Raw genomic sequence first — 20,975 nt, forward strand, 5'->3', positions numbered from 1 at the left:
TGTTTTTGTTTTGTTCAAGCTCCCTCTTTAACCATGGCCTGGGATGACTTTTAAGCTTTTAAGAGGCTCAACCAGTGGCCAACTTCTCTTGAGATGGCCCAGAGCGGGGGGTCAGTGAATTCCTCACTCCTGGCAGCATCTATTTCTCCAGCTCTCTCCACATTTTTTGGTTTGTTTTTTGTTTCATTATGAGGTTCTAAAACTGCACAGTCAAGATGCTGTGGGGGGAGGAAGTGCCTGTTTTTGGAACCTGTGCCGCATTATGCTAGCGCTGGCCAAGGCTTATCAGACTATGGTTATTAACAGGTGTCGTGGGTTTCTTTCTGGGTTCCCCCTCCAAAAAAAAAAAAAAAAAAAAAGGGACCTGGAAAAAAATGAACATTAGGCAGTTTGGTGTCTCTTTCAATCCTGGCCAAAGAGGAGGTGACTTACTTGTAGTACGTCCTATGGTTCCAAGGAAGAGCTTTAGAATCAAGCAGACAGAGGTTTGAGTTCTGGCACCACCAGGTCACAAGCTTGCTAACCTCTCTGACTCTTCTTTATCTGTTAAATGAGAACAACTACTATTCTCATTTCACAGAGTTGTTCTGAAGATGAAATGGAATGATATGTGGGAAGAAGCTAGCAGATTGCTCAGTAAAATGTTAATGCCTTCCCCCTCTCCAGTTTTAAGTTCATGAAAGTAAATGGGTTCAGACATTTGTCCACAAGTCAAAGTAAATAAGCCACTTATTCAAGGATTAACAACTGTGCTCAGAGGTCAGATATCTCAGCCTGGAGATGGAGACCCTTTATACAAAAGTGGGGCACAGAACAGTGCTCCCCATGCCAAGCAAATGGCAGCCCCATGTGACCCTCGATTGGAATAAAAGAAAGGCCACCAGTTCACTCACCCATGAATTTGGGCTATTTAGTGAGCTCTCCATAGAGCTTGTTTAAAAAATCTCAAACACTGTCCTGAGAATCAAGGTCAAAATTGAGGACAGAAATCATTGAGGCAGTTCCTAACATTAAAATCTAATAATGATGTGACAATGACAGCAGTACTTTAAATTTATATAACATTGTACCATTTGACAAGTACATTGTCTCATTTAAACATCATTGACAATCGTATGAGATTGGTATTAACCACATTTCACAGCCCAAATTTTGAGGACTTAAAAAAACTTACCATATTTCACACATTAAGTAAGCGGAATAAACAGAAAACAAACTGTTCCCCAAGCATTGGGTCTCAACCCTGGCTGCACATTAGAACCACCTGGGGGAGCTTGTAAAAGTATCAATACTTGGGTCCCACCCCAGACCAATTTAATTAGACTCCCTGGGAGTGGAACCTAGGCGTCCATAGTTCTGTAAGCTTCCCAGGTGATCTGAAGTCTAAGTTGAGAATCCCTGGTCTAAGAGAAGAGTGTAAAGCACCAAAATTAGGACCCAGGGTACCAGGTATGGGAAAAAGAAACAGCCAAGACTTTGCTAGGATTTAAGCCCATTGAGGGTGCGGACTTCGTATACTTCTCCCTGTATCCCTGGAGCCTAGGACAGTGCCGGCTACAAGGTAGGTGCTCAATAAACATTGAGTAGATGAAAAAATGAACAAAATACCGGAGATTAGAAGTTGTCAATTTCAGCAGTGAAATCCAGCTTGTCAGCTTGTTTTTTATAAAGTTTTATTGGAACACAGCCATGTCTGTTCATTTGTACTTTGCCTATGGCTGCTTTCATGCTGCAACGGCAGAGTCGAGTAGATGTGACAGAGACTGTGTGGCCTACAAAGCTGAAAACATTTACCATCTAGCATTTTACAGGAAAGGTTTGCTGGCTCCTGCTCTGGATCCCAGACATGAACAGAGCAAGTATAGTAGCTTAGGGAAGGTCATTACTGCATGATCATTAAGAATATGGGTTCTAGAATCAGATCAACCTATGTATGATTCCTGGAACACTTACCTGTTAAAAGAGCTTGCGAAGTATTTCACCTCTCTGATTCTCAGTTTTCTCATCTGAAAAGTGGGGATGATGATAAAATGATACCTCCCTCATAGGATGACTGTGAGGGTTGTCAGCCCCTGGCCGAGAGTAACATTAGCTGTAGCTATGGTGGTTGCTGTAGTTACTAGCAGTCAGCCACATAGAGGACTAACTAGACAAAAGTCAAAATCTAAATCCAATATCACAAGGTAGATCAAGGGACAAGGTAGGAAAACATAAGCAGTCAGTAAGCTTGTGTGAAGAAAGATTAATGTGAGGCTTCTGAGTTAAAAGGTGTCCTTTTAAGGCAACACAGATCAGGCCACAGGAGGTGTGTGAGGTGCTTTTGTATGACCAATTGCTGTGTCGACCAGCAATCCCCATCAGTCCTCAAGGGTTAACTTAAGTTTTATTGCATCAAATCTAGTCTCAAGAACGGTGCACCTGTATACATAGTTCTTTTTACCTGGAAGTCCTTACCTCAGTCCTGGTCTTCCTGATCTACTCAGCTTCCAAGGCCTGCTCAGGTGTCCCTTTTTTTCCTCAAATTCCCACTGCAAGGCTCATTCCAACCCCCTTTTCCTCTTTATTCCCATGAACCTGGCACACAACTCTGTCATCACATTGAACACATTGCATTACCGTCGAGGAAGGACCAAGTCTCCTTCATGCTTTCTACGTGTTTGCAGCTCATAAAAGTCAAATTGCATTCTAGAATCAATGCCTAGAAGCCAAACCATGTCAATCAGGTCTTTAATCCAAGGCAATCATGTCTGAGTTTGAGGAATGAGTAGGACTTGCCCAGGTGTGATGGGCTTGCAAGAGCTAATCTCCATAACCAGAGGGATAGGAGCTACCCAGTTTATATACTATGTGGATGGTTTGTGTCCTCATCTCCCCACTCTTTGGTGGCTCCTGCCCTCCAGAACACTTCTAGGGGGTAGCCAGGGACAGGGAAAGATGGAAGAAACTTAAAACCAACTCTTTGATTTCTTGTCAGCAGATGCGGTGAAAAGTCAGGTTTTGGCTTCTTTGGGCTTTTCATGGATATGTGCCAAGATAATTGGGAGCTGGTTTGGTATGTGCCAAGAGAATTGGGATTTGGCTCTTTTGTTAGCACTATAATAGAAATATGGCCACAAATAATAGCAAATAATGCACAGTTTTTCTGTTCGACTACAGAACGTGTTGCATAATTTTTATAGACTTGAGTGGCAGATTTATTTTGGTGGCAGATATATATTGTGTGTGGAATATTGTAAAAATGAAGTTATATTCTGATGGTGAAGGGGAGGGCACAGAAGACACTTCACCTTGAGTTAAAGGTTTCTTTTGATCATCCCCAAATGAACGATTGGGAGCTGCCTCCTAAGAGGGGCAGGAGGAGAGGAAATGAAATACTATTTATCTATATGCTCCACTATGCACATGACACTAGGCAGGTCATTTTAAAAAATATATTCTTGATTTGATTTTTCCATATTATGACGGTAATTCTTGCTTAAGCAAGTGAATTATTATCATGCAAAGGTACATAAAGACAAGTAGAAATGTATTCACCCCCCTCCACACCCTGGTAATTAATGTTAATAGCCTAGTAATATATCCTGCCATAACTTTTCATTTGTCCGTACAAATACCTACTGGTGTATACAGGATGGAGGTGTCTTGCCTGAGTATTTTTCACTGTAAGGGAATCTTACAGTACACATTACTCTGTAGCATACTTTTCTTTCCCTTGACCATATGTCAAGGTCATCCCTACACTGGATGTAACTCATTTTTATTTTTTCTGACTTCTTTATGCCTAGGCTTACACAGCTTTACATATTTGGCATCACATTGTTCCTGGTGAGGTGTTCATTTTGTCATCAGTCAGCTATTACATGTGGTTTCATTCTGGATGATCACCAGTTTGGGTCCCTGAGCTGCCAGATCAAGCATCATCCATCACCCAGGCAAGCTTTGCTTTGGCTCTCAGGCTGCGTGATGGATGTACAAAGCCTGCTGACCACCCTGGGGCGTGACTGCCTGGTGTGCATGGCCTCCTTGTGTCTCCTGGGCGTGGGGTTGCTATCAAGCATCAGGCCCCTATGGCTCCCCTCCTTGCTCATCAGAGTTAGGCTTGCCTCCTTGGAGCTCCTTAATTACTGGATATGCAGGAAACATAGCAGGCTGATCAATGAGATTGGAGAACAGTTTTGATGGAGCAAATCAGGCAGCATAGTATAATGGCCAAGCATGTGGGCCCTGCTCTCAAATGGCCTGGCTAGGTCCACATCTCTGTGTAGTGGACACTGGGCTGTGCTCCCTGACCCCTTTGAAGACTGAGTCCCCAGCTGCAGGGAGTGCTGGACATGGTTAACCTTCTTGGAACAGCCCCAGCTGAAGAGACTTGCTGTGTCAGGCACTCCTGCACATGCTCCTCTCCTGGGTCACCCTGAAACCAATGATGGTGGGGAGCTGTGACTACCTGGCCCCTCTACCGCAATGTGGGACAATTCTAAAGGGTGTGCCAGCTTCAGGGGTCCCTGGGGGTTTGGCGGAGGCCTTAGCTGAGGCTACATCACAGCTCCATTTCTCCCTCTGCCCAGTGCTGCCTCTAACCTGCCCTCCTGCCCGGAGGACTTGACTCCAGGAGTCCTTCCTAACAAGCCTGCTGCCCGCCGTACTCCAGCCCAGAGTCTGCCTCCCAAGAAGAAACCCTACCTACTTTGCCATTTAATAACTTGCCCAACAAGTTATGAGCCTTGTCTGGGCTTCAGTTTTCTTATCTGTCCAATGGAGATAATAACATTTCCTTCCTTATGGGGTTGTTGAGACAATTAAATGGGAAGATGCATGTTAAGTCCCTGGCACAGCACCTGGAAAAATGCTACAAGTTTTAGCAATTTTATATGAAATTGTTTTAGAGGAGTCCATTATTTTCTAGGTAATTGTTGGTAGCTATGTCAGGATAGGAAAAAGTACATTTCCCCCCCCGTGCTTTGTATGCTTTTTAGGTGACCCTCAACTAATTTCTCTACAAATAGAGTTGTGTCAAAACTGGGCAGACTGAATGAATGTCTTGACTTTTATTGGCAAATTTGCTTTTGTTCCCCAACCCCGTGCTAATCTGAGGGGTGTGGATGTATCTGGGTGGAAGCATAATGACATGGCCTTGTTGCTGACCTGCCTGGAGACAAAGGGCTGGACAAGGTGACCTTTGGGAATTCCTCTCTACCTCACCTGTGCTTCTGCAGTATGAATGGGGTGGTCCCAAGGGACCCTGCTGGCCCACTGGGAGCCGCCATCCTGCCTGTGTGCTTATTCATGTCATGCCTGCATGACTGTCTGCCAAATCTGATTCCTCCTGGTGAGTGTTTGTTTCTTGCTCCTTTGTCCCCAGCACAGGCGGTCTTTGGTGCTGTGCTTTGAACATTCCGCCTTTCAGGTTATGTACACCCGTTGTCCATCCTGAATGCCAAAGCAAAGCTTGCCTGTGTGATGAATGCTTGATCCGCCAGACTCTGGGATCCAGACTCACAGCTCATGTCTGACCACATTCCCGGGGGGTCAGTGTCAACACTCCCTTCCTTGTTTGCTCCCAGACACTACAGCCCCCTGCCTCCAAGTTCCCTTGACCAGGGCAGGGAGGGGAGAAAGTGATTCCAGGTCAGTGGGGAGGTACGTCAATATTTTCACAGTGCCAGAGGCAGCTTTGAAGTTATTTTGAAACAAATTCAGAGTTTCTGTGGACTTTGGGCTGCAGAAGGATCAAGCCATTATAACTCTCTATTTCTTTTGTAATCTCTGTCAGTGTATTAATCAGACTGTTCCCCACCAGGAAGCATTGCACCAGCAGCTGCCCAGAGACAGAGTTAGGAACTGCTCGGCCCTTCCAAGACACAAAGTCAATAAGTCACCATCCTCGCTGCCCTGAACAGAGGTAATGTTATTGATGTCCGTGGCTGCCTAAATGGAAGCAGAGGCTGACAGCTGATAAACAGACCAGGTTTCTCAAATGTTAGAGGCAGCATAAGGCTGTTTTCAGAGAATAGGCCCTGGATTCAGATGGCCTGGATTCTGATTCTGGCTCCACTTTTTGCTAGCTGTGTGACCTTGCACAAGTTGCTTAATCTCTCTGTGCCTTAGTTTCCTCATCTGCAAAGTGATTGTTTTGGAGGTAAAGTTAATACATTACTTGGTTAAAAAAAAAAAAAAAGAAAAAAGAAAATCTGGCACAGAGTAAATACTAAGAAATGTTAGTGAGGATGAAGATGATGATGATGATGATGGTGGTGGTGGTGGTGAGGATAGTGGAGAACAGAGACTACATCTCATTAGCTGTTTCCCCAGCATCCTGCATAGTGTCTGGCAAAGAGTTAGGGCTCAACAAACATGTATTAAATAATACATCCCAATGCCTTTTGCTAAGTGTCTACTGCCTACCTAGTCCACTCAACTCTCTACCAAAGAAAGAAATGTACTCTCTATTAAAAAATTTTTATTTTATCTTAACTTTTTATTGAAGCCCAACATAAATCAGAAAAAATACACAATTTTTGAGGATGTAGTTCAATATATTTCCATAAGTTGAACATCCACCACCCCAGCCCTGCCCAAGAAGCCCCCTTGTGCCTCTCTCTGGTTACTACCCTTCCATGATCCTGACTTCTAGCACCATAGATTAGTTTTTGCCTTTTCTTGCACTTCATGCAAATGGAATCATACAGTAGGTGTTTATTTGTGTCTGGCTTCATTTGCTCAGCATTTTGTCGTTGTGTAGATCATTCATTCTTATTGTTGCGTAGTAGTCCATTATGTGAATATAACACACTTTTTCCATTTTTCTGTTGATGGGCATTTGGGTGGTTTCCAGTCTGGCGTTGTTGTGAGTGGCCTTGCTGTGAACATTTGTGCACTTTTAGGTGAACACGTGAATGCATTTCTCTTGGTATGTTCCTGGGAGTAGAATTGCTAGAGCATTCAGAATGCATATGTCCAGCTTTAGTAGGTATGACCAAAGTTTTTTAAAGGAGTTATGCCATGTTTTGCATATTCTTGACAGATGAAGAAGCTGTTCCAACTCAATAGTGCAGAGCCTTGACAGTGACAGGGGTTCCTGAGATGTTCACAGCTCCCAGGCTCTTCCTAGCTGAGAGTTCACACGTTCTAGAAGGTCTGCTAGGGTAGGCAGTCCTCTAAGAAGCAGGCACTGTGCCAGGCGTTCTCACTTACACTGTTTCACCAGATCCTCACAGCAATCCCATGAGATGGGGAGTATTACTCCCTTTCCTCAGATGAGGAGACTGAGGCTCAGATGAGGAAACTTGAGTGACTTGCCTAAGATGTTAGAAGCAGAAACTGTCAGGGTCAGGATATAAAACAGAGATGCCTCAATCTGAAGCTCATGCATATTGGATCCCATGGTGACTCACTTTGGCCTCAGTGCTAACACTGGAAGAAAACACAGACACAGACTTGGTTGCTGTCCCCCTAGAACCTGTGCAGGCTGTGGGGTGGAGGCTCTGAGGAGAAGCCGTGTAAAGAGGAGCAGACATATGCAACTCAGTGACCTTGGGAAGCCAAATTGTTTTCCTGCCCAGGGGCTGCTGGAGAGTCATGAATTTCCTGGAAGGCAAAGGCGACCATATAATTTACTTTCTAAACCAGGACTCTCAAGAGTGAAAGGGGCATTAAGTGGATGGGACAGTGGAGGGAATAGTCCCAGACTGAGACTGTCCTGGGCAGCCTGGGACAATGCTCACTCTCTGGGAGTCTGAGCGGGCATTGCTGTCCTGGTCAGTGGGGCTGTGCAGGTTATTTTTTACTCTTTCAGAGCACTGTCTGTCAGGAGTTTGCCCTGATGTGGTATCCTCCCCAGCCTCTGTTTATGGGAAGAGTCTGGCAGAGCCTGGCTTTTTTCTTCCCCTCTTCACACCATTTCCTGTTCAAATGGGGCTCTGACAAGGTGAGCTTCTATTCTCAGATTCAGTTGCTTTGAGACTCTTCTGTCAACAGATTTGATAATCCTAGAAGGCTAGGACTGTGCCTGAGTCACTGCAGTGTTTACAGTGTCTGGTGGCAGACACACAGTTAGCGTTCAGGGGATACTTGTTGACTGTATATATCAGTTATCCATGTGTGTATTCATTTACTCAGTCTCCCCCTCACTCATTCATTCATAGTCCATAAACAAGAGCTTGGTTTAGATTCTTTCCCTTTTTTCTGAGCTGACGCCTATTCTACTGGTCCAGAAAGATCAGTTCTGTGTGTGTGTGTGTGTGTGTGTATGCAAGCGCACATACACATACAAAGGACAAAGAATAAAAGGGATCAACTTAATTTTAGTAACAAAAGATGTGGTATCATGGGACTCAGTGTCAGGAATTAGGTTTGAATTCCAGCCTTCCACTAATTAGCTGCCCTGCCTTAGATGAGCTTCTGAGCATTTCTGAGCCTCAGTTTTAGTCATGTGTGAAATGGAAATGACAGTAATACTGGTGGTACCAGACTGAAGTGAGCCTGAATGGTGGAAAGTATATGAAACGTGCTCGGCATGCTGCAAAGTGCTGGATAAGTCTTATTTGTTAATGCTTGTGGTCATTCAACAACTATCTGGGAAGCTGCCTGGTATGAGACACTGTGCTGAGTCAGGCGTTGTGGAGTGAATTCTGGTGAGCAAAATTCCCGCCCACCTCCAGAGCTCCAGTCTGTTAAAGTGAGGTGACTGCATTTGAGGCAAACCCCTGTGACTGGGAATTTTTATTAATAAGAAAGGAATCAGCAAATTCCTCCAAGGCCTTAAGGATTTGATGTGGGTTTCCAAGATAAGGATGCAAAGGATAATTAATTTCTTACTAAGCCCACAGCTGCATTTTCACCAGAACAACAGCAAGAAGCATCCAAGGGCTTGTGTGTTTCCAGTGGAAGTTTTGGTATAGCACAGTGATTTCCAGTGCAGATCCGGGGAGTCAATCTAGTGGGACCTAAATTCGAATTTCACCACTTGCTAGGAGTGTAGTCTTGGAAACCGAGCCTCAGTTTCCTCATCTGTAAAATGGTGATGGTAATGATACCTACTCCCAAATAAGGATAAAATTAATATATGTAAAGTACATAGAACAGTGCCTGAAACATAGTATATACTCTATAAATATTCTTATTTGCCACATGGTTTTCTTTCCATTGGAATGCTAGGTATTATACTGTATGGTGTTACTGCAACACATGGATGATGAAAGATCATTTTGACTTGGGGGAAGTCAGGGAAGGTTTCATGGCAAAGAAGTATCCTAAGGTACTTTTTTTTTTTTTTGGACGGAGTTTCACTCTGTTACCCAGGCTGGAGTGCAATGGTGCAATCTCGGGTCACTGCAAGCTCCGCCTCCTGGGTTCAAGTGATTTCCCTGCCTCAGCCTCTGGAGTAGCTGGGATTACAGGCACCCACCACCACACCCGGCTAATTTTTTGTATTTCAGTAGAGACGGGGTTTCACCATGTTGGCCAGGATGGTCTCCATCTCCTGACCTTGTGATCCACCCGCCTCGGCCTCCCAAAGTGCTGGGATTATAGGAGTGAGCCACTCTGCCTGGCCCCTAAGGTATTTTTAAGGTATCTTTTATATCCTGAACAAGACTGGCTTGTTTATTTCTATTGTTACTCTGTTCTTAAAGCTCAGAGAAAATTCAGTGTGGAAGAATTTCCTTCTCTTAACAAACATAAATCAAATGCCTCCTGAAACTTCGAAGTTGAATAACATGTGGTCCCTACTCTCAAGCATTTCCAAACTAGTTGATCTATTTTGCCACCATCCTTGAGCCAGAGATAGGGGACATATAGATGAGTCCTCAAGGTATTCAGCAGTGTCATGGGGGAAGGATCTAGAACTGAAGATTATTGCTATAAGAGGGAGATGCTAAAAGTGGATGGAAATTAAACAAGTCCGTCTTGCTCAGGATGTAAAAGAGATTTGAAAGATAACTTAGGGTGCCTCTTTCTCATTTAAGAGTATTTGAGAGTAATCCCAGCACTTTGGGAGGCCGAGACGGGCAGATCACTAGGTCAGGAGATTGAGACCATCCTGGCAAACATGGTGAAACCCCGTCTCTACTAAAAATACAAAAAAATTAGCCGGATGTGGTGGCAGGCGCCTGTAGTCCCAGCTACTTGGGAGGCTGAGGCAGGAGAATGGCATGAACCCAAGGGGGCAGAGCTTGCAGTCAGCGGACATCACACCACTGCACTCCAGCCTGGGCAACAGAGCAAGACTCTGTCTCAAAAAAAAAAAAAATAAAATAAAAAAGAGTATTTGAGAGTGGAAGGACATTGTGGAGTCTTCTTCCAGGTATCTGTTATTAGAGGGGCCATTTCATCTGTTGATATGGTCAATATATGGTGCTTCTTGTGGTAGGAAGATGGACAAATGGTTCCTATGATTCCTCCAGCCTATCTGCTCTACACATATAGCTATGTGCCTTGCAGGTGAAGGGTATGATGAAATCATTCAGAACTGCTCCTAGACAATGACAACAAGGTCTAAAAAATGCATTCCCCACATCGCCCAGGAATGGCTGGAATTTCTGCTTCATGTGATTTATCTCTAATATTATGGCTTATTTAAAAAAAAATCCCTGTCTCATAGCCAGGATGCAAAAGGAAGTCTTCTCTCTGCCTCTATCCTCAACCCTTCTGTCCTCTGCAAGTTTTCCAGTGAGGAATTGAAATAAAAAATCCTTTAGTTTCTTAAAGCATGTAAATGTAATGCTAACATTAAAATGATGCCATAGAATCATAAACGTAGGAAAAGATGCTTAACCTTACTTGGAATCAGGGAAATACATAAATGAAAATCACAAGGAGACTCTGTTTTATACTCATCAGATTGGCAAAAAAAAAAAAAAAAAAAATCATGCTCATCATACTGAATGTGGAGTCAAAAATAACTCCTATTCACTAAGGGTGGAATTAAACTGACAGGAACACTTCAAAGGGCAATTTGACACTATCTAGTAAAACTGAAGATGCACTTACCCTAAGACCCAGCAATTTCACTCCTAGGTAGGTCTAGACAAAGTCTAATACATATGAAAAGAAGACATGTTCAGGAGTATTCACTGCAGCATGGTTTTTAAGAGCTAAAAAGCAACCCATATACCTATTATCAACCAGAAGACTGGCTAAATAATTTGATACATACATACTTAGAGTGGAATACTATAGAACACTGAAAAAAAAAAAAGGTGCTAGACATTGTTAAAGACAGATACTAGTGACATATAATCTCAGAAACGATATGAAGTGGAAACAATATTAAGCAAGTTGCAGAAGGATGTCATTGCTAGTAAGTTAAAATCATGTAAAACAATACTGTCTTTTATTTACAAACATTTATATGTATAATTAAAGCATAAAATTACGTTTGTGAACAACCATGACGTTCAGAGAAGTGGCTCCTTCTAGGAAAGGCAGTAAGGCAGATCAGGGGAGAAGCACGTAGGGGCTCCATTTATATCTGTAATATTTTATTTCTTAGACTGGAAGGTGGGTATACACATGTTTATTTTATTTTCAAGACACAGTCTCACTCTGTCACCCAGACTGGAGGGCAATGCCGTGACCTCCTCTCACTGCAACCTCTGCATCCTGGGTTCAAGTGATTCTCCCACCTCAGCCTCCTGAGTAGCTGGGATTACAGGCCAGCACAACTACACTTGGCTGATTTTTGTGTTTTTGCTTGAGATGGGGTTTTGCCATGTTGGCTAGGCTGGTCTCGAACTCCTGACCTCAAGTGACCCGCCCACCTCGGCCTCCTGAAGGGCTGGGATTATAGGCATGAGCCACTGCACCAGGCCTATTTTATTATTATTTATATCTTTTAGATATCTAAAATATTTTTTGGTTTTAAGCAAAGCTAATTTTAAAAGCTAGGCACAGACTACTAGTTCATCTCCCTTGACCATTGGTAAGTAGATATGCGGAAGAGTGAACAGGAAGCTGTCTCCATGGCTGTAGGTCCATCTGGAAAATTTTAATAGATGTGACATCTCCAAATAGGCTGTTCTGCAAACATCTACACCCCATGTGCACATGGTAATCACTGTTTTTTTGATATACTGGTGGAGATGCCAAATAGGGTCATAGCAATATAGGTCAGTGCAAAAGTAATGGCAAAAACCGTGATTACTTTTGCACCAACCTAATAGAAACCAAACAGCGACTCTCTGGCTCATTCCCACACAGCAAATTGCTGGAGCCTTCTTTCTCCCATCCCTTCCTTGAGCGCTACTGGGATTTCTTGCAAGTGCTAGAAAGTGACCACAGGCTGTCCTTTTGATAAGGACATGGGACCAGATAATCTCAAGTGCTTCTCATTGCCACAGGGTGTAAGAATCTTCCTGTCTCCACGATCACTGCCTTGTCTCCATGAAGTCCTCCTTCCCTTCTGATTTTCATTCATATACAGCCGTTGCTGTGTTCCTTTTGCGAACACCCCAGCCTAAGGTGGGAAAGTACCCACCACTGGGAATTGCTTCACTTTCTTTTACTTGACAATGAAGCCATGCTCACTTCTTCTCTGGTGTCTTATTGAAATGCAGTCGATTCAGCTCTTTCATGTCCCTTACTCTTTATGATAGCTTCCTTCGGTTAAAACCTGGTCTGGGCTGGCCGGGCATGGTGGCTCAAACCTGTAATCCCAGCACTTTGGGAGGCCGAGTAAGAGTAATCCCAGCATTTTGGGAGGCCGAGACGGGCAGATCACGAGGTCAGGAGATCGAGACCATCCTGGCTAACACGGTGAAACCCCGTCTCTACCAAAAAAATACAAAAAACTAGCCGGGCGTGGTGGTGGGTGCCTGTAGTCCCAGCTATTCGGGAGGCTGAGGCAGGAGAATGGCGTGAACCCGGGAGGCAGAGCTTGCAGTGAGCTGAGATCCGGCCACTGCACTCCAGCCTGGACGACAGAGCGAGACTCCGTCTCAAAAAAAAAAAAAGAAACCTGGTCTGAGCCCAATTCAAGTGACATACACTGTGCTGGCCCTGAGGGCCCTTGTCCTTGTTATGTGGCCTTTGTCCTTGACCCAGTCTGTGAACGTTAACTGTCAGTTCAGCAGCAGTGAACCCCTTATCGGGTTGGCATGGTGCTTGCACTGGGGAGTAAAGTTGGGGTGGCTTTCCTTCCTGCATCCTGCTTATTTATATATCACAGAATTCACCTTAATTAAAAGACAAAAATCTCATGAAACTGGGACTTGTTTGAGTAAATCCTGGGAGCATGGTTGCTCTAAGAATGTGTATGGTTGTCTCTGTCAGTCAGGCTCCAGGCAGGAAGCAGTTGGCACTCCCAAAAGAGTTTGATGGATAAGAGTTTAATGAGAAGGCTATTTACAGAAGAGGGAGTAGAGAGATGTTGACACACTCAGGAAGGAGCAGCACCAGGAAGCTGTTAGCGCTCCTCTACCTGAAGGTGTGAGAGCAAGGAGTGGTGTCGCCAGAGCTCTGCCTGCTGGAGCTGTGCAGGAGGGACCACTTTGCAGGAGCTGTGGACCCAGAGGGACACAGCCTCTGCCAGACTCATGGCTTAGCAGAAAGGAAATGGGGGAGTGAGCACTCCAGAATTTCAGGGGACTTGGCACCTCCCTGTTTCTTAATTTACCTAGTTCATTGCTGTTCCCTGACCAACCTCATAGGCCTCAGTTCTTTGGCTCTCATTCATGTTTCATTAAAGTCACGTGCCAGGGCTGCTTATAGACCTGGCTATCTGCTTGGTTTCTTCTAGCTGGGGAATGGTGAAATGTTCAGGAGGAAAGAAATCTCAAGAGGTCATCTATTATAGCATTTCCCAAACTGCCTTTGATAGAATACTAGGTTCTCACAATGGTTGTCCTAGGGAAAAAGAAAGTTCTGTGGTTAAAGAAATTTAAGCAGCCCTTTTCCATCTCCCCTACTTTCCCCCCAGAGAGCCACAGTGCTCAGAGAAGCACTGCAGTGAAAAAACAAAAACAAAAAACACCCTAGTTTTACGATGTCTAAACTAGCACTTCTCAGTTTATCTAAAGGGACTTTTTTCCATGGTATACCCCACAGAACGAATGTTTTGAGGTTTGTATCAGAATTTATATTCAGCTATAGCCACATGGAACAGAAACCTGGCCAGAGTTTTCTGTCAGCTGGGGTTCTTTATTGTTCTTACACAACCAGTTCAGCAGGCACACTCGAGAGCTGGTAGGGTGGTTCCACAGTGCCATCAGGGACCCAGACTCCCTCTTTCTCTCTCTTTCTTCAGCCTTCTTTAGAATGGAACCTTTGTCTTTGTGCTCATTGCCTCGTGGTTACGATGTGGCTGCATCACCTCCATCTTCAATCTGCATTCCAGGCAGGAAGAAAGAAAATGACAACGCACAAAAAGTGCATGCCAGCTACTTCTGGTCTCTTTAACAAGCTTCTCTGAAAGTCCTGCCCATACACGTCAAAATTCTGTTAAATAGAGGTTCCAAACTGCAATGGAGTCTGGGGGGAAGCTGAACATTTTAAAATTGGGCATGTTGCTGGTGCAAACAAAAACAGCGGCGCGTTCATTGGAAGAAAGAAGAAGAGACCAGACATTAGGTGAACAATGAGCATCATGTGTCACATCGATCAAACCTTTGTTTCTCTCTTCAGCAGGCTGATTCTAAAATCTTCTCAGATAAAATAAAAACAAACAAAAACCTATGTGATCAATAGAAAAAACAAATTCTAAGCAACAGGCCACTTGGTATGGCAGAGTCTGTGTAGAAAATACTACTGGTGTCCCGCGCAGATCCCCCAGTTGCTGTGGGTGCTCCAGCTAATGGTTCGCACCTGTGTGGATTGCCCTTGGGTCGTCCATCCCCCCCTACCCAGAGCTACCTGGAAGTTACACCCAACTGCCCCACCCCAGCCCACCTCTCCCCTGCATTCTGTGACCAATGACTCACTAGGAAAGGGGAAAGCCCCACTTCTTCTTGCCCCTTAGAGGGACAAATGTGTCTCAGTTCAAGTCACCCTTCAGAGTTCCTTACAGGATGAGGCTGAAGTTAAACCTCACCTGAAACCACATTCTTTCCCAGATCCCCCCCCCCCCCCCCCCCCCGCGACCTCCGCCTTTTCCTATTCCTCTCATTCCCTTTCTGTTTCCTCCCGAGAGCTCAGTTTCACCAAATCACACATATACCCATCCTGTCCGAGGCTCTGCTTCTAGGAAATCCAATCTAAAATGTCCTGGGTCAAGCAGGCTGCTTTTTATTACATCCTAAGGGAAGGGATCTAAAACTCTTCCCCTCAGCCCAGTTTGTGGCCGCTGGTGGGCTTTGGCTTGGCCTGGGTGTTGTGGAGGCAGCTCCTCATTCCACCCTGATGATGGCTGTGGGACCACTCCTTGCCAAGTCCTCTCAGATGTGTTTGGGGAGGCCTCATGACAAGGCATTTAGCACAAGGGGTCCAGCGTTGTCTCTTCTCAAAGCAGATGTTCTTAGAAACTTTGATTTGCATTTGTAAGCCTGTAAACTGAAGGGACTGTGTGTGTGTGTGTGTGTGTGTGTGTGTGTGTGTGTGTGATTTTCTATCTTGTGGCAATGGCAGCTGGGTATTTATAGCTGGATCTTCAGGGCCATTCTCACGTGGCTAAAGCAAATGAAAACCTCATGTAGATGTTGTTTTGTTTTCTCTCTCCGCCTTCGCCATTGCAAGCACTCCAGTTCTTAAACCCTTATTGTTGTAACTAGAGCCACCCTGAGCATCCCTGCAATGGAGGGGTTATGTACATTGACTATTTCAGGACAAAGTGCCTGTTCTTCAGGCAGGCCACAGAGTAAAGGAGGGGACTTTTGGGGAGAGCTTGTGGGCAACACCAAAAGGCACCCCCACCCGGCACCCTCCTCTCTGGAACATCTGCCTGGATTTACCCCATGGAATGTGGATTCTTTAAATCACCTCATGATCCCTTTACATAAATGAGCTCCTTTGGAAGAAAACTGTTTTCTTTTTCCCTTGTTTTTCTGTATTCTGAAGTCTTTTATGTCTGGGTTTGGCCTTCTCTGTTAGACTGAGAACACCCTGGGGGCCATGGTCTGTTTGCCCAGGTTACTAGAGCTCTTGGCAGGGGATGTTGTAGGGTGGATTTGAGGAAGGTGGCAGGCACTCAGCCCCTGGCTTTCTCCAGGATGACTTGAGAACTCCTAGAGCTCCTTAGACACCAGAGTTGGATGGTCTGCCTAATGTTTACTGAGAAGCCAGTCCCCTTCCTGACAGTTGAGGGAACTGAGGACCCAGGGCCCCTGTAGACCCTCTGTGATTTCATTCTGATGACCTGGAACCCACACATTGACTCTCTGGACTTAAGCCCTGAGGCTACAGAGGGTTTGTATCTGGAGCACAGGGCAGGGTGCATAGCCCAAACCTGCCAGAACTAACAAAGGCCCTCAAAGAGCGTGTGAGGAGGGGAATATAAGCCTAGTTCCTGTGGCCCCCAGGAGCTAGGTCTTCCACTCTCTGGCCAGACCCACAGCGGTCAGACCTTCTATAGCTGTTCTTCTATGAAGGGCTTTATACACTCCTATTCTTCAACTTCAAATTCAAATTCTCTAATACCTACCATGTATGGAGAGCCCATTATGTGCCAGACACCGGGCTAAGCCCTTGCGCATTTCAGCACATCTCATACTAACAGCTGCAAAGTGGGTATTATCCCATTTTATAGAAGAGGAAATTGAGGTTCTGAGAATTTAGTCAACTTGCCTAAAGTCGCACATCTAGTCTGTGGCACAGAGGGGATTTCAAGTAAGGTGTGCCTGACCCTAGGACCTGTGCTTTCTGTACCGTACCCCACAGGTCCCAACCATTTCACTTCATGATGAACTTGACAATCGACTCTACCTGAGTTCTGCTTTGTTATAACTCTCTGGCCTCCACAAACACTCAGTATCCCCTGCTTCCCCACTCTGCCCCTGTCAACCTTCTATTCTTAGTGTGGATGGTGACCTCTGACTGTAGGGTCAGCAGGTAGCTTTTGGAGTGCCTGTAACTCAAACAATTTAATCTGACATCTCAATCCTGCCACCCTCCCCTCTGTTGCAAACACACCCTCAACTCCCTTTTCCTGCCTGCCTCTGTCCTCCTCCAGCTCCTGTGAGTTCTAGAGGGTTTCCAAACCTAGGATAGAGCCAGCAATTCATTAGTCTTTGTCCTGTTTCCAAGAATCCCAAATATACAAGAATTCCTCATTGAAAAGCCAAGCATTCTTGGGGGAAAGTGTGTGTCACCAAGAAAGCACGATTCCTCACATTGGGAAATGGGATCGTAGTCCAGTCCAGGAAAATAAGTGTAGATTTCAGTGCCAGATGGAAGTGGATTGGCTCTCCCTGACACCTCCCCTCCCCAGCCACCCACCCCTCACAAACCACAACCGGGGAGCTTGCCTTCCCAGTTCATCTGAGGGCACTAACCGGATGACATTTTCCTCTGGAGACAGAAGGAAAGAAGAGGCAGATTGGGGTGTGTGTGTGTGTGTGTGTGTGTGTGTGCACACAGTTCTCCTCACCTACAGGCCACTTTCTGTGCAGTTCCTTTTGGCATGGACCACTTACTGCATGAAGAGCCCTCTAGTGAGTTTTTGGGGTGAGGGTGGATCCCCAAGAGTGAGTCATAGTCAATGAGTCTGACTGTTCTTCCACTAGGAGGAAGCATCTCCCCCCATGTTGGGGCAGCTCAGCTTACCAGAATATCTAAGGTAAATGAATAGGAAATCTGCTCAAAAGCATTTAGAAAGCAACCTCTTATGGCTGCGTTATGCAAATTCATAGGCTAGAAACAGAACAGGCACCAAGAGGAAGCACGTGAGCTGAGTGAGCAGAGTGTGTGTGGAGTGGATTATAATCAAGAAAAGCTTTAGGAGGATATGAAGTTGCTTTAAAAAAAAAAAAAACTTTCCCTCCTTTATTATAAAAGAAACATGGATTTATTATACAAAATACACAGAAGACAAAAATAAAATTAGTTTATGAGCCCATCACAGGGCACTGAAAAGAGACTTCGATCTTTCTGTTCCTCTGCCCCCTTTCCCGCAGCTTCCTACCTGGCCACAAACCACACTTAGAGAATCTGACTTCCCAGTTCACTTAACATTTGGCAATTGATGTTTCCAGTCTTTTTTCTCCACATATATTGTAAAAGCATGGTTGAGTATATATTGTATGTGCAGATGTTAGACAGTTTTGTATTGTGGTTTTATCTTCTGCTTAGTATTACCCACTTTGTAAATGAGATGAGTCCAGTGAGGTGTGGAAAAGGGTCATGGCCACTGTTTGGTAGAGAGGAAACTGAGAACTGGGGGAAAGGGGCCCTAAAAGACCAGCTGATACCCTGTGGGATGGAGGATCTTTTAAATCAAGTCTGTGGGCTGCATGCAGCCCAGGATGGCTTTGAATGAGGGCCAACAAAAATTCATAAAATTTCTTAAAACGTTATGAGATTTTTGCAAGGTTTTATTTTTTAATTTAATTTTTTTAAAATTTTAGCTCATCAGCTGTCATTAGTGTTAGTGTATTTTATGTGTGGCCCAAGATAATTATTCTTCCAGTGTGGCCCAGGGAAGCCAAAAGATTGCACGCCCTGTTTTAAATGATAGAAGATGAAGAGCATCTAAACTTCAACCTCCCAGCTCCTATATGCGTTGGGAGCTGTAACAAAGTCAGCCTCACCTTTGACCTTGGATTGGTTTCCCTAGCCACAGATGGAGCTCTGATGCCATTGTTGGGGTTGGCGTTGGGTGGGCACTGTGGTGAGCACTTTACATACAACTGATTGTCACACCTCTGAGACTCAGGTGGTGAGTTCCTCCGTTTTACAGATTTGGAAATTAAGGTTTAGAATAGCTAAGGACCTGAAGTAAAATCCATGTGACACAGCAGAATAGCTGTGATTCAGATGTGTTCGTCTTTCTCCTAACCACTGTCCTAGGCAGCTTCTAGTTCCATGGAAGAGAACGTCTCCTGATTCCTCACTTCTTGCTAAGCCTTTCTGGATTGACTCACCAAAGAACAAGGGGTACCCTCCCAGCAGTTCTAGGGAGGGGAGGTCGAGGAGGGAACTCAAATGCCTGAGCCCTGCTATATGGAGTGTGTATCAAGGAGACTTGAGAAAATAAGTAACTTCAGCATCTATTCTCACCATGTGGCTCTTCCTCCAGGAAGTTTTCCGGGTTGAATTCCACTGGGTACTCATCCGTCTCCTCCTCCATTCTCTTCAGCATTAGCCGGATTCAATTCAGAGCCACTCAGTCATTGATATTGTGACCAGATGTCCCCCGAGGAGCCCTGTCTTTGAGATTCAGAATAAATTAGCTGAATCTCACTGCCACAAATGTAGGGCAGTGGTTCTCAAGTTGTGGGACCTTAGACCAGCAGTGTCAGCATCACCTGTGAACTCGTTAGAAATGTACATCCCTGGGCTCTGCCCAACGCTCCTGGATGAAGCTCTAGGGGTGCAGCCCAGCGGTTTGTGTCTTATCAAGCTCACCTGGTGATCATGGTGCACACTGAAGCCTGGGAAATGCTGGTCTAGAGATTCCAAAATAAGTGGTGGTGGCTTATATTTTTCACCTCTGGCTCTGAGTTCCTATTTCCATTGAATTCGTTAAGATTATTAACTACCCCTAGGTGACAAGCATGGTGGCCCAGAAATTAACAACATGAACTCTGGAGCCAGAGTGCTGAGATTTAAATTCTGTCTCTAAGGCTCACTCATTGTATGGGTGTCCCTGAGCGAGTGGCATAAATTCCCTCTGTTGCAGACCTCTTATCCCTCATATGAAATAATAATGTTATTTCCCACAGGGCAGCTGTGAGCATTCAATGAGGCTGTGTCTGTTAAGTATTAAATACTTAAACAGTGCCTTGCACATAGCAAGCCCACAGGAAACATTAACTCTCATTGGTTTCATGCAAACCATGAACTCTTCTGCACTGTGTTGACCCAGATGTGAAATTACTCCCATACCCCTGGTTTACACACACACACACACACACACACACACCATTTACACAAGGCTTCGTGAATGCGGTGAACTTTAAGGAGGTCTGGGGAGACCAAGGGTATTTGTATTACAAAAATTTAGAATTGAATACTGGATAACCTTATTCTGAAAGAGATTGCTTGGCCAAAGGTTATGTCATTTGGTCTTCTTCCTCCTCTCTCCCTTGGTGCTCACCAGCAACTCACTCAAACAGGTCCCCCTCTTTATTATTTTGAGTAATTCAGCTGTCTTTATTCTCCAGCCCCACTCCTCAGTTCACTTTGCAAATCCAAAGACAACTTCTAAAGAACGGACCTTCTACCCTGATTCTCATGCTGGATTCCTCCCTCATAGAAAAAAGAGAGTAGCAATGAAGATTCATTTTTCCTACTGACGTGAACTGTGCTACCTCTCAGGATGCTTTAGTGATAGTCAGTTTTGGTTTTTCTCTATAGGTATATGAATCACATGTTGTATTTTTTTCCAATAAATACTTGAGAAAGAATTTGATCCAGGAGTCTGGGGCAGAGCCCAAGGCTGAGCATTTCTAACATGTTCACAGGTAATGCTGATACTGCTGGCCTGAGGTGCCACAGTTTGACCGCAATGTATTTTTCTGCAGTGGGGCATATTGCTCTATAAATGTTCCTCTGCTCTTGTTCTAAACCTTCACACCCTCATAACGAGGGATTTGATCACAGTCACAGGTTCTCAAACTTGATACTAGCCCACATAATTCTTGGTTGGGGTGGGCTATCCTTTGTATATAGGAGGCTTATTAGCACCCTTAGCCTCTACCCAGTAGATCCCAGTAACATTTACTAGTTATGAGAACCACAAAACATCTCCAGACATTGCCAAATGTCTCTGGGGGTAAGGGGTGTGATGGGGAGCCACCTCCAGTTTTGAGAGCTGCTGGTCTAAGCTAAATATTTCCTGTGATAGTTCAAGTCCATTATATTTTATTCTACCCCACACTTTGTAGACT

At 44.7% G+C, this 20,975-nt stretch overlaps 1 protein-coding gene across 2 annotated transcripts in view; it reads left to right on the top strand.

Moving 5' to 3' along the window:
- DAAM2 (dishevelled associated activator of morphogenesis 2) overlaps positions 1-20,975 on the top strand; it is a 979,794-nt gene that overhangs the window by 869,278 nt on the left and 89,541 nt on the right. The window lies entirely within an intron of this gene.

This window comes from Macaca thibetana, chromosome 4, assembly GCF_024542745.1.
Source record: "Macaca thibetana thibetana isolate TM-01 chromosome 4, ASM2454274v1, whole genome shotgun sequence".
NCBI classification, from domain to species: domain Eukaryota; kingdom Metazoa; phylum Chordata; class Mammalia; order Primates; family Cercopithecidae; genus Macaca; species Macaca thibetana.